Genomic DNA, 22,295 nt, shown 5'->3' with positions numbered 1-22,295 from the left:
TTCACAAGGTCAGAAGCTCCAGGGCAACAAATAAATCAAATAGTTTTCTGGGTGAATTCAGTGTCATTTGCTGTACATGTGAGTGTTAAACTTGTGTACATAAGGGCGTCTGGAACAAGGGCAAGCTGACAGATGGGGCGAGCAAGTTGTGTCTGGTCAATATCATCATGGTCCAATGAGCCCAAATATTAACTGGGTCCTGAACTGTGGTTTTTCTGGGTTACAAACTGTACAGAAAAAAAAAACCAGATGGTGTTTTTGTAAATGAAGAGGATTTAATGGATGGAGGTAGGGGAGAGGAAAGTGAGTGACTGATAAAAAGGGATACCATAGCAGAAAAAAAATGCTTTTCAAGCATCATCAGGTGTGTTTGGGCTCCTGCTGGCAGTTTACCACAGCAATGATTGTTAAGTCTGATGTCACCTGGGCAGTAGACCCCAGGGACGCCAGTTTGTTAAAGCGCAGAGGTGAGGGAGGAGGGGAAGATAAAATGAGAGGCTGTGGAGGTGCGGAGGGGAATCAGGGGATGGAGACAGGGTGGTGGTGGGTACAGATGATGCCACAGTTGGTGTGGTGTTGCAGCCAAACGGTGCCCTACGGCGACAGTAATAAACCATCCCGGCTGTTGGTGGCTTTGTTGTCCAAAATGGACGATTAGTCTGATTTGTGTCTAAAGTGTTAAACCCTAAAGACAACACGGAGAGAAGGATACCCAGTTTAGCAGCACAAATCACAAAGTCCCTTACTTCATAAAAGAATCTCCGCTTTTCTTTTAGTTTGAATTCAACAGACAGTAATTCACCTGTGAGACAAACAGAAATGAGTAAGATGTGTCAGAGCAGCGAGGGTGCTCAGCTTGTCGCCTCCAAGCAGCAACCTCTGGGGCTGAAAAATGAAGCCAGTGTGGGAGTGCCAAAAAATGCACTTGATGCAGACCGCTCGAGGCTTCAAAAGTAATTCAGGCCCTCATATTAAAATGCCCAACTTCAGAGAGTAAACAAAAAGGTACGGACACGACTTTGGGATCTGTAGTTAATTTTCTCTCTTTGTACAGGTGGTCGGGTTTTTTAAAATGCTTCACTTGACTAAACATTTCAAGGCTGAAAGCTTGCGTGATAGGTAGATGCCAACACAGATGTGACTAACCACTAGCTGCCTGCTAAGCTTTACCTCAGCTAATCTGAGACACATGAATATCTCTCTCTGTGCTTGTTCTGTTGGTGCCTTTTGAAGCAATTTAATACAAAAATTTGGCAAATAATGTCTTTTTTTTTTACTGTTAACACTACAACCTTTGGTAAGTGGAATTCTCGTATTTAATTTCTATGCTACTTAGCGCTAACTAGCATGTATCTTCACCTATACAATCAATGCCATCTGCTAACCAGACTGCAGCTAAAAGCATAGTACTCACCCAGCTCCTCTATATGGTTGCTTCAGTATGCAAGTCCACAAATCTTGTATATACAGTCTGTGTTTAAAATATAATGACCAGGCAAGTGAAGAGTCTGCAGTAACTCAGTTCAAGCTGCAGTTTATGTGGAACTTGTCAATTAATAATGAGCTTCCTGGTAGGTACTTGCACCTGCATTAATCAATATTTTACTCTGTTTAATGTGCTAGTATTGTTGACAGAGTTTTCTAGTCTCTTTCGGCAGCTCCTCTTTGTTATCTCTATCGAGTATCACGACTTTCAGGTGGCTGTATTTCAGTAATGTTAAAAACAAGCAGCCAGAGTTATTGTTCCCGGCCTATCCAGTGTGAAGCTGCAGATAGAGAAATTGAATGCGTGAACACAATAGAGCTCTGGAGTGATGCACTCTTTATCCTGTTAGATTTAGAAACAACACAAATGTTGCACAAATGCTGGTTGCGCACAATGTGATGATGCAGTGTTCTTGTTCAGCCATTTGATCATATTCCCATCTCTTTTTTAATAATTGGCATGTTTCCTGTTCCTCTGTGGGTTTTGTTTCTGCACATTTGTGCTTGGCAAAACAGACGTATTTACAAATGACACCATTAAAGTGAGCTAATGAGTCAACAAACCAGGGAAGAAAAGTTTCTGGCTCACAGGGTATTGTCTGAGCTGGATAAAACTGTAGAATTGTCTCTTTCTTGTGGAAGAATCCAAATCAGTCTGTAAAACAATTTGGCAATTTAAGCAGTAAAGAAAAAGAGTATCTGCAAGCAGAACAAGAAATACATAATGGACATAAAGTCCTGCAGAGGCTTCAAATTGGGCTGAAAATCTGGCTGAGGCATAGAAATAGGTGCAAATGCATGCACATGTATTTGCACGCACAAACACGCAAACACATTGTGATGTATCCAGACAAATTGCACTCTAATCACTGCATCTGCTGTGTTGCTATTTTCACACAAATCCAATGGTGATGCATCCTTTCTTTTTGCCTGCCTTTCTTTCTCTCTTTGAGCACAGCATCCCACTGCCTCTCCAGACTGGCTCGTTCACCCCTTTGGCGCACACACACAAAGACACACATTAAAAAATATAAGCACACATGGATGCACAGGCTCATTTCCCCAGATACACAGAAACCCATCAGTGCATTTTGTAACTCCTCTTCTTACATCCACACACACATACATATCCACACACACACACAGTACCATATTTACACATACATGCACATACACAAAATCAGAGGCAGACATGAGGTGCCTAGCAGGGGGTGGTTTTGATTGACCAAGCACTTTATGACTCTTAAATGGCTTTATTGCCTTCCTACTTAACCCACACACCCCCTCCTCCTTCCTCTCTGTCACAGCACAACAGCACAGACACACACACATGCACGCACCATCCTCAGGGGGTCTCTGCGACTGGAAATTAATGAGAGCCATCACTAACTGCGCGCACACACGTGTGGTGCCACCCAGATTGCAAACTCCCTCCTACTGTCTGGAATCTATCAAGGTCACTCCACAAAACTAAAGCATGGTTCCTCCCTCTGGATTCTTTATCTCTGCCCCCTATGACCTTGCTTTGGTACTTTTTCTTTAAATTTTGGGAGAGAGCCAGGATTCAATCCTAACGACTTTGTTACTATACATAGCAGGTCGATGCATGGGAGATTGGGTTGATTGATTATAACTGGCAGGACACCAGGAGGCGTGGGGGGGGGGACGCTGGAGTCCTGTCAGTACAATGGAATGAGAACTTCCCTGTTGGGATATTTTGAAGGCTCCTGCTGATCATGTTGTTATCGTTTGACCTCTGTCATGAGTAGCATGACGAATATTAGAAATATTTTGTTTCAGTGATAATTCACCATCTTTTTGTCATTTCCAGGGTCAAATATGGCTATTTTTAAAGCCAAAGTATGCACGACACGTTGTGTTGTGTCTGTGCTTGATCCACAAGGTTTAGGCAACAGTAAGAGACTGCAGGATTACTTGTGGTTCCTAATGTATTTAAAAGTAGAATGGGAGGCAGAGCCTTCAGTTTTCAGGCCCCTCTTCTGTGGAACCAGCTTCCAGTTTGGATTCAGGATACAGACACTATCTCTACTTTTAAGATTAGGCTTAAAACCTTCTTCTTGCTAAAAAATGTAGTTAGGGCTGGATCAGGTGACTCCGAATCCTCCCTTAGTTACACTGCAGTAGGTGTAGGCTGCTGAGGGATTCCCATGATGCACCTTTTCCACTCACTATGTGTTGATACACCTCTCTTCCACAGCATGTCTTTTGTCCTGTCTTCCTCACCTTAACTGGTCATGGCAGATGACCCTGGTTCTGCTGGAGGTTTCTTCCTATTAAAAGGGAGTTTTTCCTTCCCACTGTTGGGGTTTCTGTCTGTTGTAGTATTATAGGGTCTACCTCAAAATATAAAGCACCTTGAGGCGACTGTAATAGTGATTTGGCGCTGTTTAAATAAAATTGAATTGAATTGTTTTTAAACCTGGTCTGTGTAGTGCGTTCTAGTAGTTCAGTCTTTACTGCTATTACAGATTACAGAGAGCGAGGTGCAGCAACAGCTTGAAAAGAAAGAAACCTTTGAAACTGGAGAAACACTGCAATCTCTTTACTGTAAAACATCTGATTTACTGTACAGACATCAATCCAGCCTCCTAATATGGACTTTGAAGCTCTTTAAAAGAGGACAGATGGCTCGTGCAAGGTGTCAAGACACTTGCTCCAAAAGACACAAAGTGTTTGACACTTTGGGGTGAGAGCACATCCGATTCGTATACCACGCAACTGTTCATATTGGCTCAAACACGCAGAGTTAAACACTGCATCATGTCATAAGTAGACAACACTTTACACTTGATTGCTGTAACTATTTGCTGGAAAACTTTCTGAGATTTTCTAGTACACTAATCGCATCAGTATTCCTCTCAGGGAAAGTGAAGAAAGATGTTCCTGTTATGGTGAGTGGGAAGATCATCTTTCAGCCTGAAAACTTTGGCTCGAGCCCAGTGTGTTGACAGACATCTCATCCTGCTGATGTGCCCTTTAGCTACTCACTGAAAACTTGCCAGCCAGAATGACTGCTCTGTAGCTGACCTCCCAGTTCTGTGAGCAGAAGGCCAAGTGAAAGGAAAAAATCCCTCCAGTGATCAATGCAGTATTAATTAACAGAGCTGAAATACAGTGTGTGGGCCAGAGTATGAGAATATGTAGCCCTGGAATCTGTTCGAAACTTTGGCTGTTTAATTAATAAACACAGCCTTGTTTACAGTTTAATTCAGCACAGTAGCTGTTCCTGAATATATCACACAGTCATCGTCAGGAAATAGAGCTGGTGACCAGTCGTGGTATAAGAGCTAAACTACTACAGTAACTTTACCAAGGTCTTTTTTTGCCACAAAATTTCAGTTCTTTCATTTCGATTTTTTGCAACTCTAAAACATTTCTTACTGATAGGAACGTCGAGTCCATAAGTCATAACAAAGAGGAGTTTTCATTTCAGCCATTAGCTTTGAGGTAAGATCGTGTATCACGTCAGTGTCTGCAGGACGGTAAACTCTGCGTGGCCCTTTTATTACTCATGTTGCCGGGATGCGACTCTGTTTGCAGACATAGTTTTGTGACCTGTTTTGTTTCCAGGGACAAAATGCAAGCACCCGTAATATAATCATTAAAGTTTAAAGGGACAGTTCACCCTAAAATCTAATATGGATGATTTTTTAAAAAAATCCTCTAGTACCAATATAACATTTCTCAGTTTTGAACGTATCAACTGTAGACATGTCACTCACCTGATGGTTCTTAATATATATTTGGAAAATCAGCCGCAATGTCTCTTTTCAGAAATCAGGACTCACTGACTTAAAATTAATCTAAAAACTTGGTGTAAGCAGTTTCATACAGGAACAATTTTCCTTCCGCTGAACAACATCCCGGCACTGTGAAGTAAGAAGCACGCACTGACCCATGTAAACATGCACATGCTAGTGACTGTGACAGGATATGAACAACATTTTTAAAAACATTTCCAACATGGACCTGATGACACAGACAAAGAGAATATGAATATATTTCTGGCAGAGTGACCTCTACATTTCAAAATATTTAAGAGAACAATTGTTTCTATGGGCGATATCTCAAAAACTGTGCAAATCTGACTAAAACAATCTAGTTCGTGCCTGGGCTGCTGTGGAGGGCTGCACCAATAAGCTGAACTGGACTGTGCTCACTATTAATGCTATCTTTTTATAAGCTTATTGGTGCGACCCTCCACAACAGTCCCAGTTTCTCATGGTGCGACTCTCAACAGCAGTCCCATCTCATGCCCTTTGGGAAAATTATTTGCCCATCCCTGGTCTAGTTGGATAAATATCACTGCAGGCCAGATAAAAAAAACAACAACTTGACTTTCTAGACTAGACTTTCAGGTAAACTTTCCCTTTAAGGTGAAGGAACGTATTAACCTTATTTTAGGGTGCGCTAATGCTAGAGTAGTATTAAATATATGAGCTTAAGTAGCACTACAGATATCTCTGTTGGTTCACTCAGAAGTCAATTGCTTTTAGTTGTTGTCAAGTTTCTCTTAGATGAACATGATTAAATAAATTGCACTTCATTCATAAACCCTTCGGCTAGATTCTATATTAGGGATTGAGGTGGGAACTTTACTTTACTCTTATACTTCAGCATAGCAATGCATGTCAATAATATATTAATTCAGGAGGAAAGAGTGTTCCAGATGGCACAGGGGGAAACAGAAAAGAGTGTATCTGTGTCCATCTGCCTGCCACCAGGAGTTCTTGTCACCTCAGAGGCGCTCAGAGGTGTAACAACCACTTTTTGTGTGTATTTTCCTGCTCAGCTAGAGTCGCTGTGAACCTTCACCCTGACAGAGCGGCCGGCTGCCAGGCTGATGACCTCCTACCCCAAGGTTTTGCAAATACAGTTAACACTGACCCCTTAGGTGCATGGCCTCCCTCCAGCTGCAGCTCTTTAACCCTCTCAAGGCAGGCGTTGCAGATTTGCAACAGTTAAAAGCTAACAACCTGATTACCCCACATACATATTTTATGAGTTTTTTTTTACTCAGAAGTACCACTGCAGGTATTCTTTTGTGCATTAGCAACAAAAACTTAATTTGAGCCTGAGAGGGTTAAAAACCACTCACCACATCCCGAAATAAGGCAGCCAATAAAGACATTAAAGGAACACAGTGGTTTGTATGCTTTTAGCTAATTAACAACATGTTTCTAGCTAACCGCTTCAGTTTAGAAGGTGCATTAAGAAAATTATCCTGCATATAATATTCAATTAAATAAATAAAATACAGAATAACTGTAGCAGTTACAATAATCAATGGTTATAATGCAATAAAACTTAAAGGGCTCATTCTTGTTGTTGCTCTGTGACCAATGCAATAAAAAATGTAACACCAGTCAAGATGAAAGAGACATATTAGCCTCCATGCTTCCAGCTGTCTTTATAATCTAAAATATCAAAATGGACTACAGAGAAATCATATTCTCAAGGCCGTATTGCTTTATTATGATGACTGAAGGACAGTTATTCAAATAATGTTCAACATTTAGCTTTTTTTAAACTGCTGAACTACCTCTTTCCATCCTATTAAAGCAATTGTTAGATTAGCCTTTTTGTATTTAAGATTCAAGAATTCTAACTTTTTAAAACATCAGTAGTGACTAAATCCAAAATATGCTTTTCATGTCAGTGTTTCATCATGCTTATTTAACTTGGAGGGCTGATTTCACAATATTGTATGTATACTTTCTGTTGAAATCATAAACTTCTCTGATTCAGCAACAAATAAAATTTTGGCTTCTCTTTCCTTCAAGGTCGTCTCCTTGGGCACCTCTGGACTGTTTCCAGTGCTGCTGCTCTATTTATCTCCCTGGAGGTCCTGTTCTGAACACTTGCTGTAATGCATTTGTGATGTGCACTGGATCTCCTTCAGCGTGTCCAAACGCTAGCCTTTCTTTTCTTTCTTTCTTTTTGGTGAACAGTGTGCAGGGTGATTAGCTAGACTGCATACATCACAGTTCAGGTGGTTTTACCAAATGTTCTTCCTCAGCACCTCGGGACATAACAGTAAGAACTTGGCATTGACGGTTTTGCCCTGCAGGATGAATTTCATGATGCATAACCCACTGAATGTCCAAAAAAAAAAAAAACCCCAAAAAAGAGATGAATACCCACAATAAGCATGCGACTCATACTCTGCCTTCAGGCATACGGCGTCTTCTATTGAAGACTTCTTTGTAAAATGTGATTATGAATATGTATTTCGGGTCATTTTGACATAGAAGTTGTTGTTCGATATCCATACTGGTTTGATTTATGATAAAATCAAAAAGCACACATGCAAGTGGCCAGAAGGAGATTTAAAAGTAGCAGTTTCTCTGTAGGATGTCCAGATGTGCACAAAGATGGCTTGAAATTGAAATTTTAAACCTGGTTATGTTTTTCTTTTCTTTTTTAGTGGCTAGAGTTCTGAAATTTATGACAAACGTCCTATTACCAAGAAAAAGCTTTTCAAAGTCCATCTGTTCATGATTATTCTAGTTCATTATTCTCTTCACTAACTACATGATGTAAAATTCATTGCAGTGGATTACCTAGTTACAGAAAATGGGTTATTTGTTATATGTTATTGTGGATAATTGCCTACAACTAATGAAGCTTGACCTTGATAATATGGGTTTAATTATGTCAACAACAAAAAAAACCATTATCCAATTCACCCCCAATAAACCATAGATCACCAATTTGATATGAACACACTCATGCTGAGCTCATATGACTGTGTTCCCTGCAGTCATATCTGAGATTTGTCAAGTCATATCTCGTCTCCGGAATAGAATTAGTATGTAAGAGAGGAGGAAATTCACTTGAAGAGATAAAACTCTGAGAAGAGGCGATCATGAAAATGTCACTTAAAAGTTTTGATTATGAGTGTGTAAGTTTGTAAATGTGTCTGAGGGAGTGTGTGAGCTATAAATGGGCTCATTGGCTTCCCTATTACTCCTAAGGATTGTTCAGTGGAGTGCACTGATTGTCTGATGTCACCTTTTTGTGTCGACCTGCACAAATGTTGCCACGAAACTTGTACACGCACACACACACAGATGTATCACCTTTTTGTTCAAGCACTCAAAATCACATAATTTTGCAAATTGTTTTTCCATATAGGCACATTACTCATGCTGACAGTACATAACTCCATTTTTATATTGTGGGGAGAGACTCACTGTGACAAAATAATTAAATATCACGGCTTGGTTAGGATAAGGTTAGGTTTTGGATAAAGAGAAGGCTTGCCTGGTATCAGTTACGATTAGCTTCATGTTAAGTCTCTAGAAAATTAATGAAAGCCAAAGCAATGTCCTCTGAAGTGACAGAAGCATGACTGCATGTGTGTAGCCTGGTTTAGGGTGCTTCAGAGGACGTTTGCACTCTGCTCATAAATAAAAGCCATGTATTATTCAGGGCTGCTCCTCCAGTTAATGCCCCTTAATGTGCCCAAACAGCCATAATGTACTCTGCTAGCAAAGGTGGCAGAGACCCCCTCACTCACACAAACACACCAGCATGAGCAATCTACCCTTTAATATCACACAACGTCTTTGTCAGTGTTACTCTCGACCTCTTATCTCACTCTCAAAAAAATCCTAATTTTCTAAAAGATCCATTTTACTTTTCAAACAAATTGCTCCTGCTCACACAGTCTCGCCATGTTTCCATCAAACTTTTCTTGATTCATCCCTAATTCTCTCCCCTCCTCCCCTCCTAGCTACCCCTCGCTGTTTCTTTCTGTCTGTCTCTTTGTTTTATAAAAGCCCAAATACAGAATACAGTTATGAAAACTCTACCTCTCTTCACAGTTGGGAGGTGCCAGCTTTCCGCCAAATTTTGTCTAAGCAAACTGAGAAGCTCCAGCAGTGAAGCTTCCTAAGTACATAATCTTAATCAGATTTTAGAGGAAATTACACCAGTGTAATTTCCTCCAAACTGTTCCCTGTTTACACAGAGGTAAACAGAAAACAGTGTGAAGTCAAATTAAAAAAGCCTAAAAATCCATAAAATCAGTTTAAGGTGCAGAATTTATCGCTGCTGCTTTGCTCGTCCGCATTTTTATGGACAGTGTTTTATGTTCTAATCACTCTGTAATTGATTTGCCTCTTTACCATCTGTGCTTTTAATTGTTTCGGCAGTTTGTGATCCCGTTTTGTTTTGGTCTCTCTGAAGCACTGTGTGTAAAATCACTTGGGCTTTAAATTTGTCATTTGTTATTATTACTTTTTAAATTTTCTGTCCTTTTTCGGGGGAGCTGTCTTGAATTTTGTGTCTTTCATGTTGATATTGCACTGTTTCCTGAGCAGTTCTGAACAGAATCAGTGGTTTTGTTTGGTCAAAGTGTTGCATGACGTTCACTTTGAGCAGCAGAAAGTTAACGTGGTAGTCCTTGACGTTGTTTTTTTATTCATTAATTGCTGTAGTTTGTCATGTATGTTAAAGCTTCTCTAAGCCATGCAGCTGTATCGACAAACCCATAAACCTATAGCCTCCTTCAGGTCTGATGAGCTTTGTAGCAACTTTACTTCACTGCTTTTGCTTTCTGGCCCAAAACTTTGCTGTTTTGATTCATTCTTGCTGTTCTCAAAACAGTGTTATCGTTCACAGCAGGCAGCTGTTTTAAATAGAAACACTCCAAGCACCAAACAGTAGGCAAAATTGGTTTCAAACAACTAGTTTGAGAAAAAAAATGGAAGACTTCAAATAAATGACAGTGCTACTTTGTAACTGTTTAGGAGCGAGGCTGTGATTCCCTCAGGTCAGGATCAGTGGTTTGTTTTAAATATTAAATATTAAAGCAGTTTCTATTTGTTTTAGACATCCGGGGGATGATTAATGGCTTAGCGAGCTATGTCAAGCTTGAGTTTTTTCTGTGTCACGAAAGTAGCACTCGTGTTACCGAGCTAAATGATCATGCTAACTTATGCTAAACATATAACCTGAATGGGAGCAGGTTATGTTTGAGGTTTTGTTTTAAAATCGGCTGACAGCGCCATGTTTTCACTGGTTCTTTCATTCACAGCATGTTTGAAGTTCATTATACATTCTCTGCTGGGAAATACTTTTGTTGGTGAGCCATACCTTAAATATCGCTATAGTTGAATTTAATGTGCTGCTAAGTTTCTTTTAGTTTGCTGGAAATGCTGCTACTATAACACAGAACACACATTAAGAATACTTTACCGGTCATTATAATTATTTCACTTTGAACTGCCAACAAACTGATGCGATGCTGGGATATGTGCACTTTTTGATGTTTGGATGTTATATATATTATTTTGGATAAACTGTAAACTAAGCTAGTGTATTAGGCTTCAGACTACAATGGTTTTTCTATTTTTAAAAATCTTCTTCAGCACCATGTTGTACCATGGCTGTGAAGGCACAATGCTTATATATTTAGCCAGTTTCATTTAGCCTGTTTTGGAAAAAGAGAAGCTGCTCATTTTGTGTGTGAAATAAAGCCCTTCCTACAAAAACATTATATGGCTCTCCTTCAGTAAAAGTACAACAGTGGCTTCTTCTCTGGGCCCTGCAACAGCTAGTGCACTTGTTTGTTTACACAGGAAGTAATCCGCTTGTTGCACATCACTTTATTGCTTATAGCTGGTGCTACCGGATATACCAAGCGCTGGTCGCCTAGGTAACCTTCTAATGTATTTGCCACACAGTTATATGTTACTCAAAGGTATCCTTAGTGGTTATTTTGCCAGGCTTGAAGTTGCTGACTAAAGAGGACAGAAGTTAGAAGAACAACACAGCTAAACTCATAGAACAACAGTATAGATACTTAATAGTTATAGATTTATAGATTATGAAGCAGCTTTTTATTTTGGTGGTGGGTCAACAGGTGGAAAAGATATTGAGATGTCTGCAGTGTGTGCATCAATGCAGGAGATTTGTTTTGAGAATATAAAATGATGCTGTTAAGTTGATCTATAGTTTGTTTTGTTTTTTACGTCTACATCAGCAGCAGCAGAAGTTTGGGTTCTGTTTAACATCTTAGTGATAAGTGTGTTCCATATTTATCCTTACGCTACTTGTTTATCTGTACTTTGGAATCATTTGTCACAGATTTCTAGGTTTCTGTTAGTCTGACCTTTAATGTTGGCTAAAGTTCACTCGGTGCTCAGACAATCCAGTGCATAAAATCATTCTGACTATGAACAGATGAAGTCCAGAAATCTTTGTTTACAGTGTTCAACACTGTTACCAAATGTTACCAGAGCAGCCTTTGCTAATGTGAATGTTTCTGCGAATATTGTTATTGTTACCGAGTCGTTTAATGCGATTTCTTTGATTACAAGACGGTACACATTTTGGTGTAACATTAACCTCTCACATGTCACCGATTGCTCAGTTTGTTTTGTGACGTGCAAAACACACCCCCTGACTAAGCGCACACACACACACACACACATAGAGACACACACACGGACACACTAGACAATGGGTTCATTCATTCATTTTCCCACTTTGTTCCTTCTTTCTTTCTCTTTTTTTGTCTTATCTTCTTATAAACACAGTGAAGCTCAACAAACCAACACACACACACTAACTCAATCTTTTCACAGACTCTGTGACCTGGATTCACTCCAGTTTGTCTTTTTACAGACTGTTTGACTGTTCAGATGTACCAGAGCAGGAACTATCTTTCCTGGTACCACTTAAACAAATTATTTGGGAGTGGCATGCTCCTGAACAAAAATGACTCCCTTGTTTTAGGCAGTCATGTGTTCACAGTATGCTACAGACATGCAAATAAAATGTGTTAATTGAGCACAGAAAAACACCACTAAGTGGAGGACAAAGGATATTGCACATGTCAATAAAGGTGGCTATTACTAATCAAGTGTTTCATTTTATACGCCATAAATAAAAAGGTTTTCACATTACATTAAGCACGGTACTACAGGAGTTAGCTGTGGCTAAAACTGTCTTATATTTGGCTACAGTTTGGTTGGAGAGCACCACAGATTAAAAGCTCATATGCAGTCTTTTTTTTTTCTTCAGCCTTTGTCTTTGATGTGAAATAACAATAGTATAAGGAGAAGAAGCTGTTAACTACATACAAGCCAGGAGGTGGCTTAAGGGCTGACAAATGAAGCTATCGCGGCCTTTACCAAATCCTTCACTTCCTTAAATGCTCAGCTACTGTGGAAGCTAATTAAACCTGCATTCTTACAGGTGGCCAGCAGGGGGCACCTACTGTAACTACAAAAAGAAATCTGAGTACAAAAAAGTGTATGAGAAAACAACCCTTCAGCTCACTCCACTATTTAAACATAATATACAATTTGTAAAAGATAGTAACCAATAATGGTAAACCAGGGTATAATTGGGGGTGGGCCTATCTTGTGGTTGATAAATAATTGTCGCTGTTAGCTTTCAGGGATTTGAGTGAGCATCACCCAGCATTTTGTCAGTCTGATCCACCAATCCCTCAAAATATTCAAGTTAAAAACATTAAGATGCAGACAGTCATCAATATAAGACTTCAAGATGAGATTTTTACATTTATCATTTGCTAATGATAGTGCTGAAAATTGCCAGTTTACAGGTGGTGCAAAAGTGATTTTGGCCTCATTTATTTGACTTATCAACTTAAATTCGATTAAAGCTGAAATATTCCTTTCCCTTTCGTTATTACAGGCATGGCTACTCCTGACTGACAGACACCAACACATGCCACTATTTCTTAGGCATCCGTTTGGGTAACTGAATGGACATCATGGTCATGTTTGTGATGTTGGTGGCTTTCTGGAGCATTTTAAAGGAATTATCTGATAAATAATTTGGTCTGAACTTTGATTATTTGTACTAACAGCCTGCCCTAGAAGTATATATTCTGGTACTGGTGAGTGAAATTCAAAAATATATCATTTGTATCACATTTTGCACAAATTAGGGAACAACTCTGTAACCATGCTTTCTGCTGTTAGCTGATAAACATTTAAATATGGTCTGAAAAGAGGCTTCAAAACTGGACTGCACAAACTTTTAACTTCTTTAGCTTAAAGATATGACACTGTGTCCTGGCACTGCAGACCTTAAGATACTTGAGCCTAGTTTCCGTGTTAATCTGTAACCTTAGTAAGCGCAAGTTATAAAGAGACGTTCTTCTCTGAGACACACGACTGCTGTCAAACTCTATGGAAATGATCTTTGAGATACTGTTTTATTAGATTTCTAAACTTCCTCCTTTTACTTCCTCTGAAGTTTATTCTTACTCTAAATTAGTACAGAAAACATGTTTCAAACACACAACATTATACCCTTGAGATCATTTATGCAGCTGTTTTTCTATAAATGCACAACATAAAAGTTCACTGCAGTTTAATTCTGCAGTTTTACCGCCCTTTCCCGCAGGTAAAGAACAAATAAAAAAGTCTTTCATAAAAAGATCATAAACTTAAAAACGAGACATGAGGTCACGTGAGCCTGCTGGTACAGAGTCAGGTGCACAGTGTGTGTTTTTATTCACACTATGTGCATGTTACACTCAACATTTTCTGTGCTGTGTATGTGAGTCGGTTTTTCAGTTTCAATATGAAAACTAGTTCTACGTAAAAAGGGAAAGATTAAAAAAAAGTGGTCTTACCTGAGTGAAGTTTTATCTGAATTTGTTCCTGTTTTTCTCTCAGGATATTTTCTCTTCTTCTTTTACTTCTTGTCTTCCTTTCTCTGGTGTTGTTTTCTTCCTTCCTTCCTTTCCTTTTTCCTTCAGCTCCGCGGCCGACACTGAGAAGGTGTGCGTGGAGGCGTCTGAGCTTGTGTGTGCGTGCCGCGGCAAAGTGTGTCGGTGTGTGTGTTTCTGGAGGCTGGTAAGAGAGCGACTCTGCTTTGTGCTGCCGATCTCGGTGAGTGTGTTGCTGCAACTGACTGAGTGACTGCGAGAGTGAGAGAGAGAGGGAGGGAGTGTGTGTCTGTGAGTGTGTGTGAGAGAGAGAGAGATAGAGGGAGAGAGGGAGATTAGTTCATACACAAGCACATCTCCGCCTTTAGGGAAACACCCCTCTCCTTCTCTTTCTTGCTTCTCTTTTCTTCTTTTCTTTATTGCTTTCACATCAGGTCTGCTCTTTCATCTGATTACGCTGAAGGGCTCATGATGGAGCAAAACATTTCCAGTCCTCCTCTTCCATCTCCCTCCTTTCAGCACCCATTCGACCGGAGCAGATCCTCCTGCTTGATTCTGGATTTTTAACCTTCTCTTTTGTTGTCCTCCCTCCTCATATCCCCCCCTTTCAGTTTGCCGTTGCAAGTCCCCCGAATCATAAATAAGTTACAGAGCAGACACGAAACAGCACAAAAGCAACAAAACAACTCAAATATCTCTGACTGGCTTCTCTTTGTGAGCTTCTGTATTTTGTTTGACTTCATATCAGTGAAAATATTTAATGGTTTAGCATTTGCCATCTATTTTCTGCCTTTGAATATGCAAAGAAATTTAATTGAATAGCGAAGCAGTAGGTGGAAAGAGAAAGGAAGCTTTTCGCTTTTCAAATCATTTCAGGGACATGCTGCTTATTAGTTGCTGTGGAGAGCGACTAACAGAGCAAATCTCAAGTTTTTTGGTTAATGTTGTGATGTTGAGTCAGAGAATCAGCCGTTAAACAATAACACAGTTGCAAACAGTTAAATATTAATACAAAAAATAATTCCTTTTAAACCTTATTTCCATAAAACAAGTGCAAAAATCCATTATTGTATTAAAATATGTGGCTGCTATCAAAAGGAAATAACTTGTTTTTGTATCCTTTTGTTTGGAGAAGATAATGTTCAGCTTTGTTCCTTTAAAAAATAACTCAATTACAGAGAAAATGGACTTCATGAAAAGTAGATTTTCTTTAAACATGTTGTCCAAATCAATACCTGAACGAACATGTTGCAATAACACAGAGGAAATGTCTGAATGAACACTGACAGGTAATTGAAAGGGACAGGCATCACTTTAACCTTGAGAAGACCCCCACTCAGTTTTGCCTAAGCCCATCACAGCGATTACAGAATTTAGTTCTAGCCTCCTAATCTGCAGATCCACATTAAACTGCTCCTCAGGAGGCTGAACAGAGGGGGGTGTTTTTGTAGCTGAGTATTAATACAAAGCTCTATCGCCTGAGTTTTCCGAGTCGGCTCATTTCAACACTTTTATTTTGGTTAGAATTAAACAATGATCATAAGGTGAAGACGTGGATTTTTCGATTTAATTTGAGGGCGTTCACATTTGCTTATTGGGAATGTAACCGGTTTTGTGCACTAAAGATACAAACAGCCATGAGCCTTACTGTTCACGAAATATGGATGTAAACAAAGTCAAATATGCTGAAAGCTAAAAAACAAAGAGTACTTTAAATCTTTTTCAAGATTTTAAAGTACTCTGTGCCCTAATGAATTATTCCATGTGGTATAAGCAATTGCCAACACATTCATTCTCAGCCCAGGCTGCCAAATGCTGCTGTTCATTCAGATCATACTGGCATCTCAGAGATACGGACAGGGTGCCCTTCAGCGTTGCTGCCTTGAGGGTGCTGCATTATTGGACAAGGAGAAACACCAGTTTTCTGTTGAGGAGAGAGACACGGGCAACATGAGGAGGTTGATTGAGTGCTGATGGAATAATTCTTTGTTCACACCAAATATGTAGCAAAGTTTTAGCACAGAGTGATTACATGCAAGGTTTTTGAAAAAAGACAATATAACAGGGGCAAATCTGCAGCCGTGCATGTTAAACACACTTCAGCATAAGTGAACCAACCTGAGATTCTCCCGGAGATTATCCTGATGCTACTGACAGAAATTCATCAGAAACAGATGATGAACTTATTGATAAGGGCAGCTAGAGCTGTTAGTTCAACTTCACTGTTAAAGACAGAAAAGCAAAAAAAGAGGTGTACTTGAAGAAAAATGGGCAAAAACGTTGAGGACTGTTCTAAAAAAATGTAGGTACACTTTTGAATCAAAGTATTCCAGGATACGGGCAGTTTCTTTAGGAAAGCCGAATAATGCTGCAGGAGGTCTTCAACCCATCAGCAGTGCTGGTATCTGCTTCTTTGTGCAAGCAGGAAAAGGATGAGCACTGCCAGAGCCCTACAAAATGACCTACAGCAGGCCACTGGTGTGAATGTGTCTGACCAAACAATTAGAAACAGACTTCATGAAAATACCCTGAAGACCCAGTGTCCTGTAGTTGGCCCTGTGCTCACTTTGCAGCACTACGGAGCCCGACTGGCATTAAACATATAATACCATTATTGGCAGGTCCACCAAGTTGACCCTGAGAACATGTTACAGACATGATAGTGTCTGCAGAAGCCATGAAGGACGTTGTGCTGCCTTTAACATCATTCAGCACGACCGGTTTGTTGGTGGGTTAGTGATGGTTTGGTGATGCATATCTATGGAGGGACACACAGATGCTGACTGCCACTGGGTATCAGGATGAAATCCTTGGACCCACTGTGAGACCTCACACTGGTGCAGTGGGTCCTGAGTTCCTCCTGTGCTTGACAATGTCCAGAGTCATGTGGTGAGATTAATCAAGGAGTTCCTGGAGGATTGACTGCCCCCCACACTTGCCTGACTTAAATCCAATAGAACACATCTGGGACATTGTGTTTTTGTCCAGCTGCAAGGTTGCACCTCAGGCTGTCCAGGAGCTCAGTGATGGCCTGATCCTGATCTAGGAGACCCCTGTGGACACAACTCGTTGTCTCGTTAGGAGCATGTTGTCTGCATACATACAAGCACTCGGGAGCCAAACAAACCATCGAACACCACACTGAATTGCTGCAGTGAAATTTTGATTAAATATCCTGCCGTGTCATTTTTCCTTTTGATTCTCTTTTGAAAGCTTTGTCTCTTTGCTTTGTTTCTTTTTTTGTTTACTTGTTGATTTGCTTTTTTGTTCAGTTTTTAGCTCATCTGACCAACGTTCTGATGAGCTCATGAGATTCACTACTCCTTTTAACGCAATGATCAGCTTTGAATAAAACCCTGACACAGTAATAACTTAAGAAGCCTTCACCCAAACTGTGCTCAAGGTCAAGGTCACTTTTCCATTTTAACACCACAACCTGCAGAGGTTTTGCAAATTTACATGCAAAAACTAATAAAGAAGGTGCAAAAAAAGTGATCCCCCTTTCTGTACTTTACATGCACATCAAACAATTAATTGTGACAGACCAAGAGCCAGATGAGCAACTGATTTGATTTAAGCACCCAAAGGAAATAATTTTCACTTGAGTTAAAATACGCCAGTTCATAAAATCAAAATTATGCTCACACATCAGCTTTAATTGTGACACCAGAGAGTGTTTTTTAGTCTCCTATATGTGACGAGTCCAGATTGACATACCTGTCTCACTTGGCAAATTGTTGAGAGACGCCCGCAGCTAAGCAGTTATAGCAAAACAACAGAATGTGAACTGGGAATGGAACACGATTAATGTTCATACTACATTTTTTTACATCAACATAACAAAGAAACATTCATATCAGACAAATCTGTTACTGTGTGATCCCACAATATCTGCTTTAGATTCTAAAGAATTCTTAACTTTTAAATGGTTAAGTGTGTTGTGATTATCTATATGTTTTTCTTCAGTCTTCCAATCCATTATTCAATACTTCAAGACTTCCTAACTGTGTTTATGGTGCTCAGTCCCAACCCCCTTGGTTCCAATAAATATTTAAAAAATAGGTCACAAATACTGAGTTGTCTTTTCTTCCAACAGGCTAAATAATTCCCTGTACTTTTCTATCAAAAGCTTTTCAAAGAAGAAGAAATTATACATTTTAAAGGAATGTTTTCAGCAGTTGATCTATGTGTAAAATGGGGGGAAAAGTTAAATAAAAAGATGTGTGTATCTTTTATGATGAAGGAGAGTGTCACCAGTACAACAGGCTAGTTCACTGAGAAATATGGAGATATATGAAGCTTTTTGTATTTATTCTAAATAACAACATATAGTATTGTGCAAATATCTTGAGACCCTGTTATTTCTTTAAATTTTGCCAGGAAATTGGCAAACAGGTGTGGCAATATAATAAAACATGTGTACACATGCATGGAAATACAGTATATGAGGCAAACAGAATTTGTACATTTCGAACAATAGTTGGTGTGACCACCTTTCTTCAACACAGCCCAAACTTTCTTAGTGTTATGTTGTCTTTAAATAGTCTTCAGGGACAGTTCTCCAGTCTTCATGAAGAACATTAGAAGTTCTTGTTTGGATGTTGGCCTTTTGTCCATTCTCTGTCAAAATGATCCAAGACTGCTTCAATAATGTTGAGCTCTGTGGAGGCCAATCCATGACTAATAGCTTCCCATTGTATTTTTTTGTATCCAGCTATGCTTTTACTAGCAGTGTGTTTGAGATCATTGTTACACTGAAAATGAAGCTGTTGCCAATCAGATGCTTTCCAGATGGTGTTTCATGGTGGATCGAAATCAAATGGTACTTTTTTCTGTGTTTATAATTGCATCAATTTTAACAAATCTCCTACCCAACCCAAAACACGACAGAGCCTCTACCATAACTTAGAGATGGCTGTAGACATTCACACTTGACCTTATCTATACATAATGACAATGATTTGAACCAAAATTTTAAATTTTAGAGCAGGGGTGTCGAACTCCAGGCCTCATATACACCTGAATCAAATGATTAGTTCATTACCAGGCCTCTGGAGAACTTCAAGATATATTGAGGAGGTAATTTAGCCATTTGTGTTGGATCAAGGACACATCTAAAACCATGACACCGGCCTGGAGTTGGACACCCCTGCCATAAGACCTGTTACCACTGATTTTCAGTCTGGTTCTTGTCTAATTCGGTGTACTTTAACCTTTTCTCCACATTTTTCTTACTGAAGAATGGCTTCTTGACAGGCATCCTTTCACAGAGCCCAGTGAAAGGTTGGCGTATTTTAAATGTATATCAAACATAACACAGTAATGTGTTATGATTTAACTTTTTAATAGATTCAACTAAAGAAATGGGGGTAAAAATTTAAATTGTCCCTATAAAGATACATTTTTAAAATGGTTCTTTGCAAAGCCATCTGGTATGTACAATCACAACACTGGTTCACTGCCTTTTTTATGCTTGACGGATTCGTAGGTCAGTGGCCAAAACAAACAAACAAACAAACAAAAAAACCCCACCAATCATCTGAAAATGGTTAGGTACAAAACCTGGGCAGAAAATGAGTGAAAAATTGGACAACATCTGAAAGAACACTTTGAAAGACGTTCAGAAAGCCAAGACAACAAAAAATATTGGGAAATAATTCAGGGTGACTCAAGACCTTTGCACAGAACTGTACCATTTCTGGATTTATCTATGAAGAATGCAATCTTTTTAAACAGATGTTTTAAACATCGCAGTGTGAACCGAGGTAAGAGATACGAAATGTTCCTTTTCAATATTTAACCAATACCGTGATCTTTTCCTGATCTTAGCCAAGATTTTTCTCTAAAGTTGTCCCAAATGTCAGGTCTCTTTCTTTCTGCAGTGTAACAAGGTCACTCTATGACTTATTTAGCAAAGCAAATATAGAAATGTGTTTTGTTGCTCTTGCAGATACTTTTGGCAGAGTTAGAAACATTAGCTCCAAATTTAAAGCAAATACTTACCTAGAGGACGGTTTTAAAAATGCATTTCTCGTGCGTTTCTAAACCACAGATGTTATTTGTTCATAGTGTGTTTGAGTTTGAAAATTTCAAAAACTCTTCGGGAAACTTGATGGAAATTGTAATGCCGCCTCCTTTCTCCACTCCCACTCTGTGCTTTACCTCGACTCATGCCAAGAGAAAGGTGCATATTCCTCACTGTCATCCAATCAATGTTAAATGAACTGAGAACCTCTGTTTAAGATAAAGTAAGCAAATCGATATTTATCGATAGAACATTCACTAAGTGCATTAAAGCAAATACACAGTATGCAAAATGAGAGTTAAAGGCAAAAGAGTAAAAGGAAGAAAGTGAAATTAAAACTAAAAATAATCTCCATGAAAAATATTTAAATTTGTAACATTTTTGTGCAGTTTTTGTGCATAAATCTTTATCTTTACAGAGAATAAATTTTCTGACTCTGAAGAAGAAGTGAGTGTTAGAGGGGTGACTGGTATCAGGTAAAAGGGGGATTAACTGTAGGTGACAACAGTCACTGGGCACAAAAGCAAAATGGTGCTTTGCCCCCTCTTGAAAAATGGAAGAGGGTGTTTGTCTACGGTGAACATCTGCATAGGATCCTAAATGATAAACCAAATGCAGTAGAGGAGGTTTCCTGTTTGTGTGCATGTGGGTGTGGTCGACCTGAATACATTTTGGTGGTCCCTCGTTCACACTTTCCTCCTCGAGCGCAACAGAAACGCAGCATTCATGTCGATAAGTTTGCAGTCCTCTCCGTCCTTTCACATCAACCTGCCATCTCACGTGACTTTATTTTCCATTTCAGTCTCGTGCTTCACAAACTACATCATGATTTATTCAACAAATCTGTTACCTTCTCGTGTTTTCCCTTTATGAAACTTTTCAAACTCAGGTATAAGGTTTCAAATCAGACGTCTTGGGGTACAGATCCAAAACAATGGCAAGCATGTCACCAGTACTTACGGGCTGTGTATTTACGTGTGTGTCAATGTGTGTACAATATGTTGGCAGCATGTGGGGGTGGGAGATGACTGAATTAGAAGGAGCCTCTCGGAACAAAGCTGCTTCACCAGCTGAAATGTGGAGCGTATGGGCGTCTCTTATCACCACGTTACTGTCGAGGGCGTTGAAGAGGGTTTTCTTTTTCTCCACTAAACAAAAAGCTGACCCCCTGTTGAGCTTCTCTGCGGGCGCGCACTTGCCGAGCCATCTTCCTCTCCCTCCGAGACCCATGGGAGACACTCAACCAGCCCTCCTCCCGCTTTGCCTCCTCCCTTGTTAGTTCCATCACCCCCACCCTCTCCCCAGTCTCTCCTCATATTTCCCTCCCTCCAAGGCTTGATTTAACTATCGCTCTGATCGTTTTCTTCTACACTATTTCCCCGTCTTTTATGTCTTCCCTTTGTGCTCACTTCTTCGTTTCTTTCCAGTCCCTTGTTGTCGCTCGACCTCCCCGCCGACCCCAACCTGTAATCTCCCTCCACTTATCTGTCGCCACAAATGTCTTCTTTTTACAACTTCTCGGAAAACGCTACCTTTTCTTTCCAATTTTCCCCTTTTTTTCCCATCTTTTTTTCCTCTCCTACCAAGCAGCAAAGTGATTTGGCACTCACTCCGGCCTGTGAGAAGACCCAGGGGGTTTGTTGCTCTATGAGGCGACATCTCTGAATAAATAAGCATGGGTAATTTGCACCAAACCTGCAGCCCCTTATTTTTTTTTTTTTACTCCTTCTTTTCACCCTACTAGTTTAGAGCGAGGAGATAAAGACACAATAAAATAGTGGGAGATACTCACAGAGACTCATTATATGGTTGTCAGCAAAGTTTTCTCACAGGGCTTTGTGACGCCCCACTCTGCTCCGTCTGTTTCTTTTCAGGTCAAATTATCTATATTACATTCCAATTTCCAAAGGCTGAGTATTTGGATAAAACTGTTCTCATTTAAGGAAGTAATGAACTGCCAGTTTTAGCTGAACTGAGGCAGATTATCAAGAAGAAATAGCAAATATTGTCTTACAGAACTAACTGCTATTAGCGCTGTACCACCTCAAACACTCAGCCAATGAGACACTGATGAGGATTAAGGAGTTTATGAGCAATTTGCCTCCG

The 22,295-nt window shown here is 39.7% G+C and overlaps 1 protein-coding gene across 2 annotated transcripts in view; it reads right to left on the bottom strand.

The window, feature by feature from the left end:
* hs3st1l2 (heparan sulfate (glucosamine) 3-O-sulfotransferase 1-like 2) overlaps positions 1-14,475 on the bottom strand; it is a 36,040-nt gene extending 21,565 nt beyond the window's left edge. The window contains exon 1 of one of the 2 annotated variants that reach the window (XM_005950583.3): positions 14,129-14,475. The gene's annotated coding sequence lies outside the window, so the exon portion shown is untranslated. Of the gene's footprint in view, positions 1-1,414; positions 3,481-14,128 lie in introns of those variants that run through there. The other variant, XM_005950584.3, reaches the window with a different exon arrangement.
* Positions 14,476-22,295: the final 7,820 nt, after the last annotated feature.

Source organism: Haplochromis burtoni, unplaced genomic scaffold (assembly GCF_018398535.1).
Source record: "Haplochromis burtoni strain Fernald_Lab_line unplaced genomic scaffold, NCSU_Asbu1 Contig_767, whole genome shotgun sequence".
NCBI classification, from domain to species: Eukaryota; Metazoa; Chordata; class Actinopteri; order Cichliformes; family Cichlidae; genus Haplochromis; species Haplochromis burtoni.
The sequence above is the reverse complement of the archived record's forward strand: the minus strand, read 5'-3'. Positions and strand labels throughout refer to the sequence as shown.